The sequence below is a fragment of the Globicephala melas genome, chromosome 2 (assembly GCF_963455315.2).
Source record: "Globicephala melas chromosome 2, mGloMel1.2, whole genome shotgun sequence".
Classification (NCBI taxonomy): domain Eukaryota; kingdom Metazoa; phylum Chordata; class Mammalia; order Artiodactyla; family Delphinidae; genus Globicephala; species Globicephala melas.
In genome coordinates this window covers 87,312,778-87,338,586 of record NC_083315.2, presented here as the reverse complement: position 1 = coordinate 87,338,586, position 25,809 = coordinate 87,312,778, and the positions used below count along the sequence as shown (strand labels likewise).

At 38.6% G+C, this 25,809-nt stretch overlaps 1 protein-coding gene and 1 pseudogene across 9 annotated transcripts in view; both read left to right on the top strand.

The window, feature by feature from the left end:
- Positions 1 to 207: 207 nt before the first annotated feature.
- SEMA6D (semaphorin 6D) overlaps positions 208 to 25,809 on the top strand; it is a 579,242-nt gene continuing 553,640 nt past the window's right edge. For 4 of the 9 annotated variants that reach the window (XM_060294307.1, XM_060294311.1, XM_060294309.1 and 1 more), the window contains exon 1: positions 208 to 478. The gene's annotated coding sequence lies outside the window, so the exon portion shown is untranslated. Of the gene's footprint in view, positions 479 to 1,778; positions 1,808 to 25,809 lie in introns of those variants that run through there. The other 5 variants (XM_060294312.1, XM_060294310.1, XM_060294313.1 and 2 more) reach the window with 3 other exon arrangements.
- On the top strand, positions 1,714 to 25,780 carry LOC115845118 (rRNA 2'-O-methyltransferase fibrillarin pseudogene; annotated as a pseudogene).

Sequence of the window (25,809 nt, the reverse complement as noted above, 5' to 3'; positions counted from 1 at the left end):
AGTCAGCCGCTATGCTACCCTGAGCGGGACCCGGCCTCGGCTTGGAGACCTTGGTGTTTCCCAGCCGAGGTGGGGGCTCGGTCAGGGGAAGTTCGGAGCAGCGGGAGCGGCAGAAGCACGTGGGCTGAGGGGGGCGGGGGCGGGAGGACGCAGACGGAGGAGTAACCGGTGGAAGTGTCAAAGAGGAGGGAGTGGAGGGCCGCTGAGGTGACAGGGTGTGGCCTGTGGGGGAGCAGGCGGACTGGGAGAGGAGGGCAGAGAGACCCACCGGGACTGAGGAGGCAGTGGGAAGCGTGCCTGCGTCGCTCGGTGCGGTGACAGCGAGGAGCACGGCGCGGGGCCGAGTGGCGAGGGGAGTTTCCCGTGCTCGCTAAGTGGAGCTCAGCTCAGAGCTGCGCCAGCGCCTTCAGCCTGGGTCCGCGGTGCCTGACACCTGCCGGGTCCGAAGCGGGAGTCCGGCGGAGCGTTCCGCCTCCAAGTAAGTCTCTCTTTTTCTCTCAATTCTCCTCCGCTGCCTCAGCCTCTTTATCTGAGGAGCGCGGTGCTCGGAGCTTCTGTTGGGGGGAGGGGAGGGCTGCGCGAAAAGCGCACCAGAGAGCTCCGGCGGCGTCCACGGGTGCTCCAAGCTCCGAGCGCGCCCCGGTCAGCGCGGGGACCCGGCCGCGAGGCCCCGCCGGCCGGTTGCCCTGCGCAGAGCAGATGGAGGCGGCGGCAGAGTTGTCGGCACAGATACGACCCATCTTTTGTGTCTGGCCGGATCCCAGAGTCGGGTCAGGCCGGGGGGAAGGAGCGGAAGCCACTTTTTGGTTCCTGGCCCCACTTCTTGCCCCCAATCCTTCGGGATTTCAACATGCGGCGGACTCGGGCGCAAATGAGTGCCTAAGCGCTCCTGCTGGGCTAGCTGGATTCGGGTAGGCAGCGGCCGGACCACCACGCCGCCCCCTCTGCTGGTTTTCTTTTTAGATACAGCGTCTTTAACAGCGGGTGCTGAGAGGGAGGCTGACTGGGTGTTCACGGGAGTCAGGGTGTGGAAACGACCTACCTTCTTGCTTTTCTCGGGTTCTGGAGGGGAAAGGACAGGGGTGAAGAGAGCCCCGAAGCCCGAGCGTCCCGAGCTAGCGGGCTTGCGCGCGGCCGGCGAGGAGGCGTTCGCTGGGTGGATCCCTTGTCTGGCTCATTGTTCGCGGTGACTGTTCTTGGGGCCGGGCTGAGCGACAGACACTTAAAACGGGGCCGTAAATAAAAGTGACGACTTGCCGGAGTGAGGTCAAGGCTACCGGGAGGAAAGGGCTTTCCAGTTTGGAAACGGACTTCTTCGAGCTCGGAGGGCAACAGTAGTCGTCAGCGAAAACCGCTGCTGAGTGTGAAACTTAGGTCTGACTCTCATTCACGGAGGCGGCTTAGTGAATGAAACCCTCGGAAACAGGGCGCGATATTTTCCCACTGAAATTGTTTTCAGAGTAACGAAGATGGAGTTTGTTTTTGGCAACTGGCTGCTTTCTCTTACTAGCACCGGTTTCTCTTTTTCACCCCTTCCCCCTACCCTCGCCTCTTTGGGGGAATGTGTATTTATCATTCTATTTGTGCCTTCAGCTAGTCAAAGTGTATGGTTTCGGGAGAAGATTCCGTTTTTAAAAACAAAGTGCAATTTCCACTCTACAAAGGGCCAAGCGCTGGTGTAGACATTTATTGCTCCTCCACCCTAGCCGCATCATGAAGGCAGACGGTGCACCCGGAGTCGAAGGGAGCCAGTTATCCCCAGCTGGAGATGCCAAAACACAACTAGCGCATGCTCATTGTGTTGGAGGTTAGGACACTTCGTTTTCCCATTTCCCTGAATTACAGTGATATCACCTGTTCATGGTGTCTCTTCCTTAGCACTACGAAGGAAGGTGCATTTTCCTGAGAAGGATATTTCTTCTTTTTCTAAAGTGCATGGGTAGTAATCAGAGTAAGTTGATCCAACAAGAGGGAATTTTAAAAATTATATATATGTATATATATACGTGTGAGTGTGGGTGTAATATATATAAATATATATTTCTGTAAATCCCAGTAGTTACTAACACACCTAACTGCCCTGGTTACATTTGCTTTGACTTGCGTGATGGACTTGCTAAAGGGCATCGGTCTGCTGAAACCTGAAGTTCCAGCCCCCAGGAGAAATAATATGAACACCTCTCTCTGACCACAGTCTGATTCCACAGGGGAGAAAACATGCACCAGGAGTGTTATTTAGGTTATTGAAAGCTGTGTGATTTATTCTAAGGAGAGAAGCAAGAGTTAGGTAGAAGAAAATAGAAATGGAAGGCCTGAGTAGGCATCCAAACCATACTCATAGTTCCACAAATATGTATGTGGAAAGTATATTGTGTTCTCTCTTTCTCCTTTATCACTCTTAGTATTTGTTTATATCCTTAATGCTTTTCATCACAGTTTTTGTGCCTCTTGTTTGGAGGGAGGGGGTTGGCTTTGAAAAAAAAGCTTTTATATTTTCAGTCTATTATTATTTTAGATTTTCAGTATCAGCAGTGCTCATTGAATACAGGGACTTTTATACTCTTCTTTTGTTTGTCTCCTTGCACGCCATGTCCAACTTAGTATGGGACCATGTGAGCAATGAATCAACCAGGTTCTAATGAAGATTAAGTTATGGAAGGTATCCACAGCTTTGTATAAACTGTATACTCATTTAACTACCTTCCCACATGACCAATTTTAGCTACTTGCTTGTTCATCTTCTGAAGTCTCCAGACTCCCAAATTCTTACCCAGATTGACTGCTGCCCTAAATCTTGACTGTACAAAGAACAGAACTTAATTATTTTGGTCTTATTTATCAGTCAGCAGTGTTTAGTGTTGCCAACAGTTTAATTATATCATTGAAATATGCATGACTCTGAAGTATGTTGAAAAAGGTTCTTTTAAACTTGTTTCTTCATAAAGAAAAAAAAAAAGTCCTTGTGAAGCCATAATTTCACTGCTGTGAGGACCCCTAGCCATTTGTGTTTATTGAGTTTACTCTTTCACATGAAGAAAGAACCATTGTTTTGTTATCTAGGAGCTGAAGGAAGATGGAAAGTGAGAAAAGAAAATCAAGCACTTTAGAATGCTATTATTTTCCCTACTTGGGAAAAATATTTTTTTAAGTAAATAGTAATTATTTTCTTAAAGATACACTAAAACCTTATTAAAGGATCCTGAGGAAAAGAAATTTTCAGTATAGAAATGCTGGCTGTTACTAAATACTCATAAAAGATTGGTGCATACAAACACATGCATTTTTGAACCAATCTCATAACACATTTTCTTCTTTCCATAGAATTTTGAAATGTTATTAAATCATTGTTATTAAAACATTGAAATCTCATCAAAATCTATATTTAATATACTGTCTTTTTGCAAGTGCTTTAATTGTAATAGCCTATTTGTTGAGATTAAAAAGAACATCATTGATGTCATGGTGTGCTTTGCATTTTAAAATAGTAGCTAATGAATTACAAACATTCATTACCCCACAACCACTTGCTGAAATTTCTCAGGACCCCCAAATAGAGAATTATTTGTACTATATACTTACTATCATTCAGATCCTTGCTGACTTTATGTTGATCCCCTTTTCTTCTTCAGAATTAATTGTCTTTTAAATTAATACTCTGTTGGCTGTGAATTTTTTTTCTCCTATGTCATAAATTTATGTGAAAATATCTTCAACATTGTCTGTTAGGGAATTTGCTGTTGATAAGACGTGGGAATTGGGGGAGGGATGAGAGAACCACTTTTATTAAACCTGGAAAGAGTCAGAGCTTAACAAGGGAAGAGAGGGCAGGTTTCACCTGAATACAATTCACTGAGGAATATTTCTTTGACCTTTAGAAGTCCAAGCTATGTAGCACATAATATACATTTGGGTAATTCAGGTACTAACCTCACATATCATAAAGCAAACAATAGAAATAATAAGAGTATCATAGTGCCTTCACTTTGTTACATTTGAATGGTGACTTTAACTCCATTCACTTTTCTTCATACTAAGTAATGAAAACTACCCACAGTTTTCTTATTTTTTTGTTTGTTTGTTTTTTGGGCCAGGAGTGGGTATAGATGAGGGGCTAGGAGGGGAGGGAGCACTGTTCTATTTATGTAAAAATGAAAATTGTCAATGTTTATTTTGGAAGGGTTTTATTTAAAAAGTTCAGTTTCTTCTGTAAGTTTAGTGCTTATTAAATGTTTACTGAGGAAGATGAAGTTTGACACTCAATTTTCATAACCAGATGCAACCAGAAACAAATTGATTAAGTGATTCAAATTAGTGCATTTAAACCTTAAATTTAGTTTTCCTTCCCATAAACTAATATGAAGAAAAATATTGAATTAGGTTTTATTGTTAATAACCAATATTCATTTATATTCTCTTGAAAATGAAGATTAACATGATTAACAAAAAATGTAAACATTTGTGAAATGAGGATATAAGGGGATGCAAATTAATGATTGTGTATACTTTTGATGTATAGCTTTTTTTCCCTGATAAATGAGTATTTTTAATCTCAGGGGTGATGTGAATTCCTTAACTGATCACATTTTCTCTTTTCCTTTGACCACTAGAAAGCTCAGAGCCAATCTGAGATCTAATTTATTGATCAGATAAGGCTCTATAGAATGCATTTGTGTATTTTCTTTCTCAATGACCTTATCTTATTCTACTGTCAAAATGTATGTTTTTTTTCTTTTTTTTTTCCACTGTGGAAGGAGACAGACCATCAAAGTTAATTTGAATAAGTGTTTAGAAATACAATTAAGTCTGCAATTATTATTAAGGTCTAATATTGCAAATGCTGAGTGAGGGAATATCAGGCAAACTAAGGCATAATTTCTGATCTAAAGATACTTATAATCTAGCTCAATATAGAAGCCATAAACACATAACAGATTAGCTAACAATGAATCAGTGTATATACACACATCTCTTGCATTAAATTGAAAACCTAGACTTTATCTTTAATGATGCTCAGCTTCTACTTTCTAGAAAAACACTATTAATAGTACTAACTGGTAGAGCAAAGTAACCAAATCTTTTCATTAGAATTCCCCTCTGGGTATACTAAACTCTAAATAGTCTGAGGATGTGAGGATGAAAATAAATGTTGGAAAGTCACTGTGATTCTGTGGTAGTGGAGTGGAGACTTCCAGACCTTTCTCTTCTCTTTTTCTTCTTTCTCTTTCTCTCTTCCTCTGTCTCTCATTGGCTTTTCTACTTGCTCCCCAGTCAGCCAGTGGCTGGACCTGATTGACAAGTGTGACAATTCCAATGTCAAGCTAAATCCCACCAGGCTTGTCAGCTTATGAAATTTCTGGATATGTAAATACAATAGTTCTAAGTAATGTACTTAAATACAGTAGTTAAGTGCCCACTGGTTGTTTCCCTTTGTACTTGAATCAACAACCATTTTCAGCTTTTAGAAGGGACCATCCACAAAACTGTTCTCAGGGAAAGATAAAAAAGTAAAAACATGAAAAATAAAAGAACTAAATTATTGACCCAGGGCGACATGTTTACGGCTAAGGCCACAAACTCTGAATTAAACTTTCAAATCTAAACAGCTACCTCTGGGTATAAATCTGATTCTCATCTTCTCTATCTCCCATATACACACCATTTTTTTCAGACATCTCAATTATAGTTAATGTTAAAAATAAAGTCTGAAACACAGATCTGTTGTCCTGAACTGAAGCAAACTATCAGACTTCGATAAATAATGATCATTTAAACTTGGCCTTTTAAAAAGCACATTGGATACAATGAAAATCCGTGTAGTACATTTACTGTGCTTCCACTTATGATATAAATAGTGCATAAAGCTTTAAAATTTTCATCAAATTAATGTTTCACTGACATGAAAATTAACTACTGACATCTAAGGTGCATGCCATGTGATGATTCCTAATTGGCAAGTGAACCTTAGAGGGTTATTTATAGATTACATTGCAACAAAGTGCTGGAGTAAATTCTCATTGTGCAGTTCAGTTCAAATTGATGTTTTAGCTTTGATTCTCTTCACTTTTTTCACATCCTTTTTGATCTCTAAAGCCTCTCAGAAATAAGCTACCTAAGGTGCTAAATATATAATTAATAACATTTGGGCAGAGAATTTGTCTTCAAAGTATCCTTAAGAGATTTGGAGACCAGTTAAGTATCCTTCACCAGTTTGTTCAGTTATGAATAACTCTTGGGGCTGTGAATTTGAACTCAAAGATCTGGTAACATTCATTTCCATCCAGAGCACATAGGATGAATGTTCACATAGAAAAAGTGAGGAAGAAACTTGAACATTTATCAAAGGAATTAATTTTTAAGAATAGCTGCCTTTAAAGATCTAAGTGGAAATACTATTTTATTCTCTAATGACAATTAAGGTTTCTTTTGTCTCTATTTTTCATTACATTTTGTGTTTAGGGAATGTGGTAAGAGAATTATAATGTATCTGCAATTCCCATGCTACGTTATTAGATCAAAATTTAGCTTTTCTTTTCTTTATTCCATGTCTGTGTCTGCCTAAAGGTAGAATGACCAAATAAAAAGTGAAAAAGTAAGTTCTTTATTTATTCTGCATATTTTTGTTCACTATGGATTTTGTACGTGATCCCATAAGGCAGTTATGTAAGCTATACATTTGTGCCTACAAAGATAAGTTTACAATTTATTAACTTTTAGACATTTTCTTCATGCTATACTCAACCTGGAATGTTCTACTTTCCCTACCAGATTTGTGAAATGCCTATCTTTTCGTAAAGATTTACTTAAAAGACATTTTCTCTTTGAAACAATCCCCACCATTGGCTTTGAATTTGGCATGTTTTTGGAAAAATGTGTGTGTATGTGTGTGTGTGTGTGTGTGTGTTTTACAGTCATATTGTAAACCTGAAAATGTTTAGAAAATTTAAATAATTTTCTACAAATATAGTATTTATTATGATTATTACTATCATTATAATGCCAAAGAGACAAACTAGACGTTGGATCTAAGCTACATGTGGGAGTGAATACTTATTTATTTATTTTTAACAGTTTTGACTAGTAGTTGAATAATTTGTCCTTAGGCCTGTTGCTTTTTTTTTTTTTTTTTTTTTTTGCGGTACGCGGGCCTCTCACTGTTGTGGCCTTTCCCGTTGCGGAGCACAGGCTCCGGACGCGCAGGCTCAGCGGCCATGGCTCATGGGCCCAGCCGCTCCGCGGCATGTGGGATCTTCCCGGACCGGGGCACGAACCCACGTCCCCTGCATCGGCAGGCGGCCTCTCAACCACTGCGCCACCAGGGAAACCCAGGCCTGTTGCTTTTTATAGACGAAAATCTTCACTAGTCCTGTATGGTGTGGTGTGGATATGATCAAGGCAACTTGTTTTCTTGATGATGAAGGTTTATCAGAAAATTTATCCCTTAATTACAAAAACTCTCATTAATAAACATTGAATGAGGACTTACTATGCATCAGGTATTGACATAGGAAATGAGCATAAAAAACAACAAATAAATAAAAAGGTCTTGCCCTGAAGGAATTTAGAATCAAATGGAGAATAAAAATACTGAATTAATGTGGTAAAATAAATTACATACATCATCAGGGAATATTTGGGGAGCTATGAGGAAAGGTGTGTTTCTCAATTTGGGTGGGTGGAGGGTGGTCTGGGAAAGTTTAATGGGGGATTTGAAACAGAAAGGACAAGCAGAAGTCTAGCAGGTGAAGAAGCAGTAGATGGGGGTCTCTGGCATAGAGCTGCTGGAGAAAAGAACAGTGAAGCATATGTGGAAAATCCAGAACGTCCAGCAGAAGTATCATATGTTAGACTGAAAACCAGTTTAGTAGTCTGGACTAGAAATCAAGATTTGGAGGTTTAATCCTGATTAAATCCAACACTCTTATAATGTATGTCTGCACCCATGCAGCTGGACATATCTAAGTACACAACCATGGTGTCATTTCCTATTCATTCATCTTAAATGGATTCTTAAAATCATCAGATAATCTTACTGAACTAGGCTGCTCCATTTACTTTCCTAGAAGTCTATATACCATGCTTCCTCTTCTAAACTCTCAGTACCTCTGTCTACATCCTCACCCTCAGATGAAGGCCTTGCTTCCTATTCGCTGATATTGAGCCATCTGAAAAAAACTGCACAGTTGCCCACTACCACACTTATCGAACTACAATACAAGTATTTGCTCCCATGTAATCTGCCTTCTTGCAGGTTCTCTCACATAGCACTGGTAGAATTTAAACTGTTACATTTTAGTAAATGTAGAAATATGTAAATGTAATTTATTAGTGAGTAAAACTATTATTTTAGACCTTGAACTTTCATTTTTAGTTGTTTAGCATTGGGAAATAATCAGGGTTGGAGTCAAAGATTTTTGTAAAGTATGTTGGTATAATTAGAAAAAATTAGAAACAATATAAATTTTTAGAATTTAAACAATATAAAATATAATATATAAACAATATAAAAACAATTTTATATTTAAACAATATAAAATATAATATAATATAAAATATAAACAATATAAAAACAATTTTATATTGTTTATAAACAATATAAAAAATTAGAAACAGTAGACCAGCCCAAGGAGAGAAAAAAACCGCAATAAAGTACAGTACATTCTTATGACAGAATGTTAAACATCATTTAAAATTATTTTTAAAATTAATGATATTATGTTAAAAAAACCCCTAAAACTGTACATAATACATGATACAGTTTTGTTATATGTATGTAGAAAGACCAGAAAAATAAATGAACCATGTTAAAAGGCTGTGTCTCTGGACATTGAGATGAAAATCGTTCTATATAGCAGATTCTTGGAAAATCCACTCAGCTTGGAGGAGAAAGGTTTTTGACAGGAAGATCCTGGTGACATAGAAAACGTCCACTGAATAAACACAATAGTGAAAGCCATCTCTATACTGTGATTCAAGTGTCATTGAAATATCAGTCCCCACCAGGCATTCCCCTTGCCTGCAACATTCAATCTGCCAAGACCCATGGAATTTACTGCTAAAATACATCACAAGTTTATTCAGTTTTCACCATCTCCACCCCTGTCCTTCTGTTGTGAGACACCACAGTTTCTAGACTGGATCACTGCTTTAGCTTTCAGCAGGTTCTTCCCACTCTTGCTGTTGCAGAAATAATGATCTGAGAGGCCGTATTGCAGAGTGTTCAAAGCATGGACCCCATTGGTGGGCTGCCTGAGTGTGAATCCCAGCACTGCCACTTACTAGCTATGAGACTGGGGGCAAGTTACTTGACATCTTTTTACTTTCATTTTCCCATCAATAAAATTAAAGATATTAATACCTACCTTTTGAGGTTATTATGAGAATTAAATGAACAACTAGCTTAAAGCAAGTAGTTTTATGTGTTAGCTATTTGTCAAGGCTTAAATTAGATTATAACCTTCCTTGTTTAATATCATCCAAGGACTTCTGATTGCACTTTGAATTAAATCTTTATGATCACCTGCATCACCTTTATTACTCTTGGCTATTTTCTGTTTTCTTGCTATTTTTCTGAAAACACCAAGTCCTGTTCTGTTACTGGGCCTTTGTACTTGCTGTTACCTTTGCCTGGTATACTCTCATCTGATTCTCCCCAGAGCTGCTTCTTGTCCCACCAGTCTCAGCTTCTGCCACATCCTCTAAGAGCCCTTTCCTGATTTCTAGTCATCTAAGGGACACTTTGTACTATTCTTTTTTCCACTCTCCACATTTTATTAATAGACCTTATCACAATTTGAGCTTTTTGTTTGTTTGTTAACCTTTTCCCCCTCTTTTTTCACTGCTTGAATTTAAATTCTGTGAAACAAATATGACGTCTGCCATGGTTATATTTGTTTCCCCCAATACCTAGAAGAGAGTGTGGCATGTCGTCCTGAATAAATATTGGACGGCTGGCTGGCTGGCTGGCTGGATGAGATTCTCACTATTGTCATCTTGGAATTTGCATTTCTAGAATGACTAACTTCATATTTGTAAGGTCTGTAAGTCACTAAGGAGATATAGAAGGTTAAGTTGTTAACACTTGTTATTTTAGCTCTGGTTCACAGGGCCTTAACAATACTTGTCAGTACACAAGTACATTTTGAAAGAAGTAGAGAGTTTGAGAGTGGAGAGGGGAACAGTAGGTGAATTGGGGGACTTGAGATGTAAAGATACTTCAGGCTAAATGGAAGCTGCAGTGATGGGGGTATGGGGTGGGCTTAGGGTGAGGTATTAGAATGTCGATAGTTCAGGCATTCAAGAGGAAGTGTCAGACCAGCATTTCACAAAGAAACAGGTTAAAAATACTATATAAAGTAACTTCCATAACATTTTACTTCTTAACTTTAGAAAATGTTGAATAAGGCTCTGTATATACATAAAGCCAAAATAAGTGGATGAAAGATTTTTTAAAAGTCAAATTAGTTATTTGATGTCATGAAATAAGAACAAAACTGTTTTCTTTCTCTGATTCAGCTCCTTTTTAAAATGGAAATCAGTCAAACCTGAGTATTGTATATGTGTATGTCTGTCTTTGAAACTTCTTTGTTTTCTTCAGACAGAAAAACACTTCATGTGGAAAAGATGTTTTCATGTGTTGTTTTTGATTATAAAACTGTGAAGGCATGGAAAGTTTTGTATCCAGTGATGTTCCTTTTTTCTTACCAGGAGGTGTCACTACAGCTCATTCAAACTTGCTAGTGCATTCTGTATGGACAAACTAGTGCTAGCATTTTATCAGAGTGTCAGTACCCACCCACCAACTTCTTTACTGAGTTGCTTGAAGGAAATCTGATGAAAATAGAATTCTTTTCAGGTGCCTGCTTCTCCTCCAAACAAATATTCCTGTCATGAACTAACTGAAAACCTGAAACACTTGTTTAATATTCTGGAAACAAACAGCATTCCTACTTTCTCTGAATGTTGAGTGGGGCAGGAGATGGTGAAGAGGAAAAAAAAAAAAAGAGTGGGATAAAGGGGAGAGATAGACATCAAGAAACATGAAGAGTGAAACTGAAGTGTTTCCAGTGATAACACACTGCTTGAAGATCCCTGAACACACAGTTCTCTCACCTATCTGACTTGCATGTTTTGTCCTTTCCCTGCCCCTCTTCTCTGCCCAGATAAAACCAGCTTGCTCTGCCAAAACTGTTATAATTAAAATAAAAATGTCTATCTGGTATTGAGCTAATACACTATCCCAGTTATTTGACACATGTAATTTCTATCTTGTCTGATAACGTAAAATATTATTACTAAATAATAATATTACTACTAAAAATTTACTAAAATTTTTACTAAATTATTACTAAAAATTTTTCCGGTGAAGAAAATGAAAATTGGAAAAGTTGCATGATTTGTAATGGTAGCTGTGATTTTATCATGGGCTCATCAGATTTCAAAAACACATCCTTATTCTTTGTATAATGCCACTACAGAGTCCCTCCCACTGGAGACTTGCCTAACATCCTTTCACCCCTGACCAATGTAGATATACCTCCTCTGGGTCTCACAACATCTGGTGCTTACCTGGTGTGAACACTCATCATGACTGGGCCATGACTTTCTTATTTTCTTGTCTCTTGCTTCACCCAGAGTCAGAGTATTTTAAGGTAGGTACAATATCTTGTCTCTAGAACAGAACATGAAACTCCTAATATTGATCAACTGGATGTGCAAACGAGAACAGGTGCACCCAAAGATGGGGCTCCAATGTGGATGAGGGTGTGTGTGAGGAAAACATGGAAGGTAAAGACCATGGTGCTGCCAGCCTTCACCCATTTCTGTTGGCCTCACTTGTTCCACAAGCAACTAAACAATGAAGAGGAAAGTCCAAGCATCTGGAGAGGAGGAAGAACAGGGTTATTTGCCCAAGAAGGAGGGGATATTCAGCACATCCCATACCTTGTAGCTCCTCTAGAACTGGAGGGAAAAGAGTGGCATCCAAAGAGTCGTGTTTTCTTGCTGACCTGCAGGTGGCAGCATGGCCCAGCTGTCAGAGACCAGCTCAGTTCTTAGACACCCCTATTGCTGCTGTGGGACTCAGAACTGTTCTCAGGGCATTAAGTGCCCTGGGAATGATTAATGGTGCTGCCTGTTCACTGTACCCTGAGGATAATTGAGCCTGCAATATTTTGGAGGTTGCAGAGAGACTTCCTGAGCCTCTTTCTAATAGAAGAGTTTGGACATTATATCCGTTTGGAGACATCCCAGAAACCTTTTGTTGAGTCTAGAATGCAATCATTGGCAGAATGATTTGAAAGGGAGAAAAAAAAGCCCACCACCACCATCCCTAACGTATGAGGAAATTGAATAGTCTTAATGTTTTTTCAGATGTCTGGTTTGCTATGCATTCCATATTCTTTTTTCCTTCTTTGGTTCTGAAATATTATTCCTTTCCACCTGACTTAAAGCAAATCCTCTGGAAGGTAGCTTATGTTAATTGACTGAGTATTTTGAAAGAGTGCAGGCAGAGCTATGTATAATGTCTTTATTTAAATAAGCTCTAAGCCCTTTTATATTGTAGGGTGAGGTATTTAAAAGTAAGATGATTGGAAATTTCTAAAGTCGCACACAATTCAAAAGAATGTGAAACATTTTAGAAGGAGCAACTGACAAGGGTACAGTGTCCATTTATTCTAAATATACATGTAATATCAATTATGTAAGACAACCAACAAAAGATATTAAGCTTGTCAGGTTGGGTTTGTGTGATTGCTTCTTTTCATTAGAAATTTTAGTAGCTGGGAAAAATGCCAGGTTCTAAACACTGGGAAAAGGTATCTTGAATAGGTTATAGTGGTAGATCTTCTCAGTGTTGAGAAAAAAATCAAAGATTCAGAAAATGTTTCCTCATCTATGCAACCAAATGGGGAATCTGAATCTCCACCTTTCTGTACTTTGGTTTTAAATAGCCCTGGTGGTTGGTAAAAAGCAGTGGTTTGTAGCTTCTTCAGTGATTTTTAAAAATATCACTTTCGGGGCTTCCCTGGTGGCGCAGTGGTTGGGAGTCCGCCTGCCGATGCAGGGGACACGGGTTCGTGCCTTGGTCCGGGAGGATCCCACATGCCGCGGAGCGGCTGGGCCCGTGAGCCATGGCCGCTGAGCCTGCGCGTCCGGAGCCTGTGCTCCGCAAGGGGAGAGGCCACAACAGTGAGAGGCCCACGTACCGCAAAAAATGTATATATGTATATCACTTTGGTAATTTTGAGAACAGCTGTTCTTCCCTCAAATCTGTGAGATTTTACTTTCCATCACAGAAGGTTCTTTCGTGGTAGACCATGACGATTTAAAGCTGTGTTCTGTATGGGAGGTTACCTTACAGATGTTTAGAGAGCCAAACTTAGCTGGTTCTCCATGTACTGACACTTTCACGCTTTAATAGGCAATAAATTTGGTCTCTTTAATTTCTTGGAATAGAGAAGAAAATCAGAAGGATGATTAGAATGACCCCTCAAAGTCTGTTTTTAGATTAGATTGCAGGTGTTGTACGGACTGCTATTCTGTGCGCCTTTGCTTTGTTAGATTTATCTCAAGGGTTGAACTTACAATAGTGTCTTTTTGTGATGAAAACCTAGGCTAGGGATTAAAAGTGAGGGGTGGGGATGGAGAATTAATTGAGATAGGTCCACAACAGTTTATTCACAGCCTCTGATTTAACTCCAACTTTAACAACAAAATAAGTAAGGAAGAAAATCCCAGCATACCCTAAAATCCTGCTTGATGATCCACGACTCGTAGAAGGGCTTTTCCCAGCCTACTAGTCTCTATTTCTTTGACTGCTTTGGGCAACTTATCAAAAATTTCTTCCTGGTGGCCACCACAGTGAGAGGCCCATGTACCACAAAAAAAAAAAAAAAAAAAATTCTTGATTTTATCTCTTGATATAAAGGTCTCTATTTCCATGCTGCCTTTAAATTAATATACTGCTGAATATGTAAATATTATCTTTGGGGGCTTCCCTGGTGGCGCAGTGGTTGGGAGTCCGCCTGCCGATGTCTTGCTCTAAGTATTATTATGTATATTTTTTCTAATATTTCTAAATAACTTATAACTATTTTGTTATCAATATCGCATTCATATTTGTAAAGGAACAATTTTTGAATATATTGAAGTCATTTCCTTGCGGAGTTAGGAGACTTATTGCTTTAGGAAAGGACACAGTTGGTACTTTCTTAAATAGAGTGTCCACTGATCAACTTTGATTTCAAAGCTTAACTTCTTGACTTCTTTACTGTAGCACAATAATGTTCTTGAAAATCAGGTATTGTTGAGGAAAAAGGATTTTCTAAATCCTTTAGCTTTCAGCAAATCAAGAACCAAGACTGGTAGAATAGATCAGAGTTTTAGTGCATTCCAGGAAATAGGGCAAACTCAAGATGAGACAGAAGAAATGGAAAGCCCACTCTTTGGGCCCTAAGGAATTGTGGCAGGGGAAAATTATGGAATTGGGGAACCAGGATGGGTTATTTAAGATCCTGACCTTCCTTCTTTGACTTTGAGATCAGAAAAAGAGCAGGATTAGGAAGGAATGCCAGTGGTGTGCTTCCCAGGTATTAGGTTTTAGGAGGAAACAGCAAGGTTTTAGGAGGAGCCCCAGTATGACCTGGGCAACAGTAGAGCAGTGGTGGTGACAGTTGGCTTGGTTCGTGAACCTCCAAAAAGGGATCTAGAAGCCATGTCCCAGTGAGTGCATAGGGAAGCGAGCAGATCAGTGGCGATCTGAGATTTGAAGGAAGAAGGTGCCTGCCATGGGTGGAATCTTAAAGATTAGGAGAAATGGCTTGTACCTATGGGCACCAACAAGGGGCACCAGCAGGTTCTTCCAAAAGACTAGATGTGACAATCAAATTTCAGTAGTTACCCACAGGGCTTGTATTTAGCAGGTCCACAATGACATGCTTACATCACTTGTTTACAGTCAGTGTCTATAATGATAGTTTTTATTGGACTGGCATCCATTTTGATTGGTTAGTGCCATGCAGTACCCATTGTTAAATATTTTGAATTTACTCCAGGTTATCCACATAGGGAGTAAACTGGTCTTACCACTCTATATCATATATCTATATGAGAGCATCTGAAATTCTGGTGTGGATTGGGGCCCCCTTCCATTCACTGTCATAAACCCATGGTCAATCTAGGAATTACCTTAGGGAATAAAGGAAGAAGAGAAATGCAAATCAAAACTGCAATGAGGTATCACCTCACATCTGTCAGAGTGGCCATCATTAAAAAATCTACAAACAGTAAATGCTGGAGAGGGTGTGGAGAAAAGGGAACCCTCCTACACTGTTGGTGGGAATGTAAGTTGGTACAGCCACTATGGAGAACAGTATGGAGGTTCCTCAAAAACTAAAGATAGTACTACCATATGACCCAGCAATCTCACTTCTGGGCATATACCCAGAGAAAACCATAATTCAAAAAGATACATGCACCCCAATGTTCATTGCAGCACTATTTACAATAGACAAGACATGGAAGCAACCTAAATGTCCATCAGCAGAGGAATGGATAAAGAAGTTGTGGTACATATATACAATATACAGCCATAAAAAGGAACGAAATAGAGCCATTTGCAAAGATGGGGATAGACCTAGAGACTGTCATACAAAGTGAAGTAAGTCAGAAAGAGAAAAACAAATATCATATAATATCACTTATATGTGGAATCTAGAAAAATGGTACAGATGAACTTATTTGCAAAACAGAAATAGAGACACAGATGTAGAGAACAAATGTATGGACACCAAGGGGAGAAAGGTGGCGGTGGGGGGGTGGGATGAACTGGGAGATTGGGATTGACATATATGCACTACGATATATAAAATAGATAACTAATGAGAATCTACTGTATAGCACAGGGAACTCTACTCAGTGCTCTGTGGTGACCTAAATGGGAAGGAAATCTAAAAAACAGGAGATATATGTATACATATAACTGATTCACTTTGCTGTACAGCAGAAACTAACACAACATTGTAAAGCAACTATACTCCAATTAAAATTAAACAATTTTAAAAAAGACTATGTCCTCCAGAAAGTGACTATATAAACAGCCCTACTATGGAGTTAATTTTGAATGGACCCAATATTTAAATTTAAGGAGACTGCTTAAACTTGAAAATAATTAAAATATTGTGAATTAGTAAGTGTATGTGGAGTAGGACAACTTTAAGAAGAATTATATGAGAGAAATAAAGGAACTATATGTTCTTTTCGCATCTCAGAATAGGATGGTAAATTTCCACCCACCTCCTATACATTCTTGCTGAGTCCTGTACAGTAACAGTTGCTTTGGATCTGTGGCCCAAGCTGACTTCTGATACCTTCTGTTTGTACCTCTTGCTTCTCACATGTACATAAATGTACAGGAATTCATACACTGTCCAGTTAGTGTCCTTTAGGTGTCTTACTTACACCCAATATTCCCAGATCTAATCCAGAGTTAGGGCCATCAGCCCCTTTCTTACATCAAGCTGAGTGGATCCACTTCAAACCTAGTAATTAACCCATTTCTTTGGATTTGTCTCTGAACCTTTATGATATTCTTCTCCCTTTAAAGAATGTGGTTCCCATTGTGGCTAAGATCATGTGGTTCCCTAAAGATAGTGATCTAAGATAGTGAAATAAGTGGGAATAACAACACCTTGGATCCTATGTTTTTCATCTTTGAAACTCCCTCTGCTTAGAAAGACTACTGCATTGTATAACTCCAAGGTGAACCTTTAACACTATGGGTATACAAAACAAGGACCTGGATTTCTCACTCACAATTTGATGAGTTTTTTTCTTTTTTCCTTTTGTCTGGGGAAGGGTGAGAATAGTTAATAAATTATTAAGCAAAAGAGCCAGTATTCAAATTTAGATTCTTTCTTAATCCAGACTCCTCAATTGTAATTCCACTTGATTGGCACCAATATTTTTATAAACTGTTGGTAACAAATAATAACAAAAATATATGGTCAGGAGAAAGAGCAGTTACATGTCAGTATGTTTCTGTACTTCTCTGAAACCCCTAAGTGATGAAATTTCACTGGGTACAGTGTGGAGTTCCTTGTTGGGAAGGAACTTTCTGTAGAAGCTTCACTCTGAGGACTTGAAACAAGAAAAAGGGAGATGTGGAAGAGAAGAATGTTATCCCCTTATACATCTTTCTCTTATTGCATTTGTCTGCAGTAAATAATTAACCCCTAAGGCGATTGAAAGTTTCCAGCTACAAGTCCACTTGTTTGTTTCTGTCTCTTCTAACCTTTCCATAAAAATATTTGAGGTAGCAAATCTATTAGGATAATTCATTAGGCCTATTGACTAATAAAGAGGTTTGTACTAAGTTGGGAAAGAAATTTATGAAAGGATTGTTTCAGCTGCTTTCACTACTGACCATGAATCACACCACCTGGAGAACTCTACTATTCCTGTGAATTAATAATACCTTTTCAGCAAGGTGTTTGCTGAGCAACCTTGGTGGGCAAAGGAGGTTTTGTGGTATACAAGGCAAAGCTTAACACAACTCACAACTCTGTACACATGAGGAAGAGTGCATGTACATGTGCCTCACCCCAAATGGCAGAGAATTCCAGCATTCTTGTTTTACTTGGAGTATGTTTTAGAATGAACATGTAATATCCAGGTGGGTATGTTCAAGTGTCTCTATGTGTGTGATATTTTAGCAGTTCTTTCAAGAAAATTATGTAGTCCTAGTGAACATCTAACCGTGAAAGAGCTAAAAATGTATTTTCTCCATCCTGACCCATGATCACCTTCACCCTGGTAACCACTACTCACATATTTATTTTCCATGAAAACTTACTAGTAGATCCCTCTTCTTTCATGTCTTCTCAGAAACAAAGTGTAAGGTTTATTCTAGAGTGCTTTTGTGTGGATGTGAGCTGAGATGCCCAATAATAAAACTAGTTGAATTTATGGAATTCATACCATGCACCTTGCACTCTGCTAGGTTAGCTAGTTGCATGCCTTATTTCATTTAGTCCTGATTATGAAAGTTCATATTGTTAACACTGTTTGGCAGAAGATAAAACTGAGTCTTTGAAAGGTCAAGTAGCATGTCCAACCTTTAGGTGGTTGGGGGTGGAATTAAGGCCAACCTCAGAGACCACACTCTTCATCATCATTTTCTGCTGCTTCCTGCAATAAAACAAAATGTTTGGTAAACCTGAAAGCAAGTTTTCTCAAGGAAGGAGCACAGAGAAGATTATCTATGTACTTAAGTTGCCATGGGATAAGGGAAATGACAATGGAGTGAATCAGAGGTATGTGAATATCTGTTGTACTTCCTTTGTTGGGTTGTTGGGAAGACAAATACATTTGTGAAAGGTGTTTTAAGACTATGAAGTGCCAGGATACAAAGCACAACCAACTAAACAAGCAAATTTAAATGGTACTTGTTGGGGGGAACTTGGCAGTCCTTTTCTGTCTGATATTATATTTTATAAAATTCAGATATCTATTGGAAATAAAAGGTTTACTCAAAATCATAAAATATGCCTGGAGTAAATTCAGAGTACTACTTTTAATTTATAATTCTTAGCATCTCAGTCATTGTTAAGTATTTTTAACTTTTATTCTAGTGAGTGGCTGAAATACAGAAAAATTAATTATATACTATTCCAACAAGCTCAAAATCTCTGGAATAAAGCCATTAAAAGTTTCAGCCTGGATTTAGAATAAAATTGCACATTTAATTTCACCAGCTGACATTTTGAGGCTGAGGTAAAAATGCATGGCAGTTTTTTTTTTTCAAACTGCCCGATAAATATCATGTAAACACATTTTATGCATTTATAAGTATAAAAAGATATTTCCCAAAGTTAACTTAGAACGCTGCCCCCAAGTTTCCTGGTTTCTTTGCTCCACAAAATAATTGCTGATTATTTTGAAAAAAAATTATCAGAACAATATGATGGCAATGATTCTTCTCTTCCACCAGAGCTGCATGGTTTCTTTGAGTGGGCTGAAAGGGAGAGAGAGAAGGGAGGGAGGATATGAGGAGTCAATATGGAAGCTGTAGTCAAGGTAGTCTCCGTCTTTATAGAACGGAGATAAACCATCTTTTGCCTTGTTTCATTTATCTGTTTAGCAGAAGGCTTGTGCAATTTGCATTTTAGAATGTTCAGTCCTTTTAATTTACTTCTAAATAATTTGTTTCTACATTATGCTGCTTTGTTTGTAGAGAAAAATACTTACACAAGTGTTTCATGAAGTAAAATGAACATGGCACTCTCCAAAGAGAATTTCAAAATAAAAACCATTAAGGATGAATGGCGTGCATTACAGAAATCTCTACCATATGTCTGAATGGGTCTTTGTATCAAGTTTATTTACAAAATTCATAGGCACTAATTTATCTAAGAAATAGAATGATAAAGCTTGCAAGCCAAAGAAAAAAAATAAAAACATAGTAAATATAAAAGACACATTAATAATCTTTTCTGTGAGCCTGATTTTGATCTTTTCTTTTGGATTGTTTATTGAGTCATATCAGAAGGATTTGTTTAATTATATAGAAATTATTTGGGCTCAACAGAAGGTTGGCAGTATCAATTCCTGGAGTAGGTAGTTTGGAGGATGAACTACTAGTATCATGGCATTTGTAAGAGAGGGAAATTTGACCAAACTGTAGCAAATTCTGTAATCAAAGAATTTCTAAGAGGTAGAGTCTACCATGGTATATAAAACACATCTCAGAGACATTTCCCCCAATGAGATTGACCATCTCATTTCAGTAAAAACAAAGAATGAGAAAGGCTTATGTAATTAGACTACCTAAGTATTTTTTTTAAATGTCATTTTCAAAAAATGTGTACGCTTGTATCTTCAACATCATGTTCTGGGTCTGTTTATTTGAACAGACTCAATTGATGACCCCTTTCACTACTAAAAGTGAAACACCATGTATGTTTTAAGAGTTATTGAATGAATCTCATTGTTTTGTGCATACTATGAGAATCCACATTTTCCTATTTGTTTATTTAATGTCAGAGACTGCAAACATTGTATAATAAGTTAGTGTCTTGTTTGTATCAGTATTTTTGCACAGAACGTAATTATTGTAGAAAGAAAAAAATTATGGAGTAGATAATACAAAAGAATTTGGTAGTACAGAATCCTCAGTTACCTTAGGCATTAGTAGCAAACCTCTTTTGTTAGAGAAGAGAGTGGCATGGCACTCTGGACCATTGGAACCTGATGAGACCTTAGCTAAGGAAACATCAAATGGTAATAAAAATTCAGCTTTTATCCTTATAGGTGGCATTTAAAGGTGATTTGTGAGGGACTCTACTTCAGTTGTTAGCACTGTTTAATTTTGGCTATGGTTCAGACATGATCATCTTAAGATATTCATGAGCAATAAAACCTAATTCAGAGCAAAATTTAACCCACGGTGGCACTATGGCTTCCAAATACAGTATCAATAGTGACTTGAAACTTCTCCATGTGAGGTGTAGAAGTATACTCTCTTTCAGAATACAGTTCATATGTGTGAGGGCCCATTTTGTATGTGTCCAGGATCATTAATGAGCCACAGTAAAATATGGGGCCAGAGATTGTTTACAATAAAAATCGAGGTCATATCTTAACAGTAATATCCAATTCAGTTAATCACTGTGGAAATGGTGACTATTTAATAATGACCATTCTAAGTCATCTAGTCTTTAAGGTGTGGATAGAATTGATAGATTTGACCACTTATTTTATCATAGAAAAATTTGCCTAGCACATTTGCATGTTTTTTCCCCCATTTTGGTTCCCCTGAATACCAGTCCAGTCGATAGGTAATACTGTAGGGAGACTGGGCATACGTACTGAGCCTTTCTCCAGAGCTGGAACACTATAATAATACAAGATAGAATCAAAGAAGAGTTTAGAGAGTATTTCCTGACGGTCTAGTGATTAAGGTTCTGTGCTTTCACTGCCGAGGGCACGGGTTCAGTCCCTGGTCGGGGAACTGGGATCGCGCAAGCTGCTTGGCATGGCCAGAAGAAAAAAAAAAGGAATTTAGAGATAATCGTAATGGAAATCCCAACTCTCTCACCTATCAGCTTTGTGACCTTGGCCAATTATGTAATTTCTCTAATAAATAGTGTATAAAGCAGATTTCATAAGAATTACAAAAAATAATATACTGCAGTGAATGGCATATTTTAAGCACTTGATGCTTGTTGTTTTGAGGGAGGATTAACGTCGAGAACAGTTAAATATGTTGCAGTATGGGTCTGGCGGAATTTTTCAGGTAAAGGGATTTGAATCTAAAGGATATTGTATACAGGCTTAGAGATAAAGGAGAAAGAGTCATAAAAATCACAATTTATTAGGTACCTAATATGTTTTGAACACCATAGTGGGCACACATAAGAAAAGAAAGCCAATATAAGAGGAAGTAGGAGAACTTCAGAATAAGTATGTAGCTGATTACAGTTCTTACCAATTTCTTTGCAAAACTTTGTGCCTCTGAAAATAAGCTGTGTCACACCTTTAGAAGTAGTTTGCTCATTCATGGCATGGATTAAGAAACTAGTTCTGATAATTGGAGATACCTAGTATGTTTTGTTGAAAGTATGCTATGAAGGAAAAATAATGAGCTTTTTTTGGTCTTCTCCCCTGAGTCCTTATGCATCCTGAAACACACTGGAATGAAGGCAGAGACCACATATGTGCTCACATAGATTTCTCTCTTTGAGAAAGTGAGCCATTAAGGGAAAGTATAACTTTGTATAGCCGGGGCCTAACATATTTTGATTACATAATTGTGCCCAATGAAAGGTTTTTGAATGCATGAATTAATGAACAAGTGCATTAGAGTGAATGAATGAATAAATGAATCTCCAAGTTAAGTCCAGAGTTTTGTTTTTTGTTTTTTTTAAGTCCAGAGTTTTAATGAGGAGGGTCGAAACATATTTATTGAGGACCCTTTGTCATACACATCATTGTCACTCTGCCAGTTCTGAAATGCATAAAATATTACATCACAAAAATGATCGCCGTTAAAGATGGTGAAATTTTGGTAAAAATGATGTGTACATTCCTTGCTGGTGACATTATTAATTGATAATCCCTTTAGAAAGTTGCATGACCATTTGCAACAAAAGCCACAAATTTACTCATATCCATTGCCTTCAAAATTCTTCTCTTATGGAAACATTTGAACAGAAACAAAAGCTGACCATAAAAAAATTTTATTGCAATCAACATTAGTAGCAAAAAGTTGGAGACAAACTAAAAGTCCAGCAAAATAATGATTTTATGGATTATGGTACATCAACACAGTTTAATGCTATGAAGCCATTAAAATAATAATTACGTAGCAAAATAAGGTATGTTTATGAGATAATATATGTAAAAATAGTGAATGTGAAATTCTATGTATACCATTATTATAACAATGTAAATACAGCATGTGTGTATCGATAATATGCATAAATAAAACTAGTAGTTCTGTCAGGATAATAAGATAATTGGTTTTGCATTTTCAAAACATTTATTCGTCTTACATTATCTTTCAATACACTTCTAAAACTTTTATTTTCTTTTGTCATAAACAGAAACTGTAGGGCCTTTTCTTCTGATAATTCAGTGTCTTTATAGAGCTTGAGATTTATTATCATTTGCTCTATACAGAAATTTAGGAATATGTAGATGACTGGGTAAAAGGTATATAAAATTGATCTCTGGCTATACACTTTGAAGGTTGTTTTAAAAAATAAATTCCCAGTATTCATTTTCTTATATAGTTTGTTTTTCCTGAAAGTCAACTTAAGGTAAAAAATCAAAGGCTTTTATCTTATAGATATAAATATGCGTGTATCTTTGTTAATCTGAAGGCAGCACGTTAAAATGGAAAGGAGCGCTTGGCCAACAGTTTGGATCTGTTGGTTTTACAGATGGGGGAACCCTGGGAGGCAGGGAGATGAAGTGATTTGGACAGGGATACAATGCCAATTAATGGCAGAGCCCAGGGTCAAAATGCACAGGTTTTGAGCGAGTTGAGAACTTTTCCACCCACCCCTCAGCCAGAATGCTTTTCCCATCACCCTAAAATGAACTGTCAACTTCCTTCTAGCTTCAGAGCCCATGAAGATTTTTCTCTACCTGCAGTGTCACATCTGTGCTGCATCCCCATGTCTAAAGAGAACAGGATTTTCTATCTCAGCCAGAAATTGCTACTTAGTACACACCTGCACAGAGGTAAATGCTGGTGCTTGGGTAGTCTTGTCTCCATGTGCTCATTGGTTGCATCTCCTCAAAATCAGGAGTTCTGCTTCTCAGCTCTACATCATTAATGTGTTCATCTAGCTATAGCATTCCTATCTGTCTTAATAGCCTTTCTGAGTTCTCCCTCCCCATCATCCACAGGCAGAAATCCTGGTCAAAGCAAGTGGCTCCCACTGGGGTAGCTTTCAAAAATCCACAAAGAACAAATTAGTGTCCCTGATTTGCTTCAGAAACACACAGCAAAGAAGCCTCTACAACATGCTTGAAAGAAAACAAACAACTAAGAGAGAAAATAAGTTCAAGGGAAAACCCACTGCTATTCTTAAAGGGAGCTCTAAGGAGAAGACTTCAAGAAAGATAAATGGTTGCTGAGGACCGTTTGCCCATTAGCCTGTGGTAGAGCAATTAGGCAGTAGTGGAAGGGAGGATGAGTGGGTAAATTCATCTGAGGGTCCTATGAAGCCAGCCTTGAAGGAATTTAAAAAAAAATACACCCGTTTTATTTAATGAATGTAGTCAAATGAACCTAGATGATTATATTTAATCTCTAAATTTATATGTAGTTTGTCAAACCAGACATCAGTTAAACACAACTTCCTCCTTTGCACCCATTTGTTCTTGGCCTTCTCATTCCTTCCTTTGTGTTAATATGGTGATGAAGCTCTCTTGCTATATCTCCTATTAACTATGTTGTAGAGAAATATATGACTCTTTTATTATCAGAGCAATAGGCAATTATTAGTTAGAAGACCCTTCTTAGTCTCTTTGGAAAAATCATTATTTTATTGCCTTTTATCAATAATATTCACCCAGAAACCTAGACAGTAAGTATTAACTGAGCATCTACTATGAATCAGGCTCTAGTCTAACCATCATGGAAGGTCCAAATCTGACTAATGTTTTGTCCTTGTCCTCAAGGATTTCATAGTGTGAGAAGGGGATGTGAAGACTTCCTGGGACAGGTGCTGGTTTAGCCAGTCTAGCTACCCTTTGTGTCCTCCCTCCTCTCATGGCTTCTGTGAACCTAGGCAGTATCTTTGATGAATAAGGCAACCAGCCAAGAGAGAAAGGCTCTAAATCAATGGCTCCCAAACATGGGTCCTTGGATCTGAACCTCCAGATGAACCTCTTGTGCTTTTTTTTTCCTTTTTTTGCGGTACGCGGGCCTCTCACTGTTGTGGCCTCTCCTGTTGCAGAGCACAGGCTCCGGACTCGCAGGCTCAGCGGCCATGGCTCACGGGCCCAGCCGCTCTGCGGCACGTGGGATCTTCCTGGACCAGGGCATGAACCCATGTCCCCTGCATCGGCAGGTGGACTCTCAACCACTGCGCCACCAGGGAAGCCCCCTCTTGTGCTTTTTGAAACTACCTAGTCTAGTATGGATCAGAGTATCTTGGAGAGAGGACTACAGTGTCTGTTTTAACGATGCTCTGTAGGTGATTTTGATACTTCATCAGGTTTGGAAATCAACAATGGATGAATCCATAATGGACAAGAGGAAGTGAGTGTAGAAATGGATAAGGAAAATAACCATCAGTAGACACCTACAAGGCAATATACATAATGGTTAAAGACTATACCCTGTGGGGTCAGACTGCTTGAGTTTAAATTCTGTCTCTGCCACATAGAGCCGTGAGATTTGGGGGCAAGTTTTAAAAACTAACTGGTCTACAGTTCCCACATTTTGTAAAGTGAGAAACGTAGTATTACCTACCTCGGAGTTATTATAGGGGGTAAATGAGTTAACCTATTTAAAGCAGTTAGAACCATATTAGAGTTAAAGAAAACAGTAAGTGTCACTGCTACTACTACTTCTACTACTACTACTACTAGTTGTTGTTCTTCTTCCTATTATTATTATTATCATAAGGAAGTTTATGCTTAGAGTCTTACAAGAATACAGATGAGGGATGATAGGAGTTCACCTCTGCTTAACCCCCCAGACTAAATAAAACAAAACCCCCTTCCATTCCAAACTGTCTGCAGCAGTCTTGGGCTCTGTGGACCAGATCCGCATCAAGCCAGGGGCCAAGGCGCTCTACCTCAGGGCTGCCTTGGGTACCACGCTCTCCCATGTCTCTGACATCATAGGCCAACAGGGTCTGGTCTGTGCAGTTGAGTTTTCCCACTGCCCCGGCTGTGACCTCATTAATTTGGCCAAGAAGAGAACCAACATTATTCCTGTCATTGAAGATGCTCAGCACTCACACAAATACCACAAGCTCATTGCAATGGTGGATGTGATCTTTGCCGACATGGCCCAGCCAGACCAGACCCAGATTGTAGCCCTGAATGCCCACACCTTCATATGTAATGGAGGACACTTTGTGATTTCCATTAAGTACAGTTGCATTGACTTCACAGCCTCTCCCGAGGCCATATTTGTCTCTGAAGTGAAAAGTTGCAACAGGAGACAATGAAGCCCCAGGAGCAGTTGACTTTAGAGCAATATGAAAAAGACCACCCTGTGGTCATAGGTGTGTACAAGCCACACCCCAATGTGAGCTGAAGCCCAGCACCGTCTGGACTGGGCTAGAT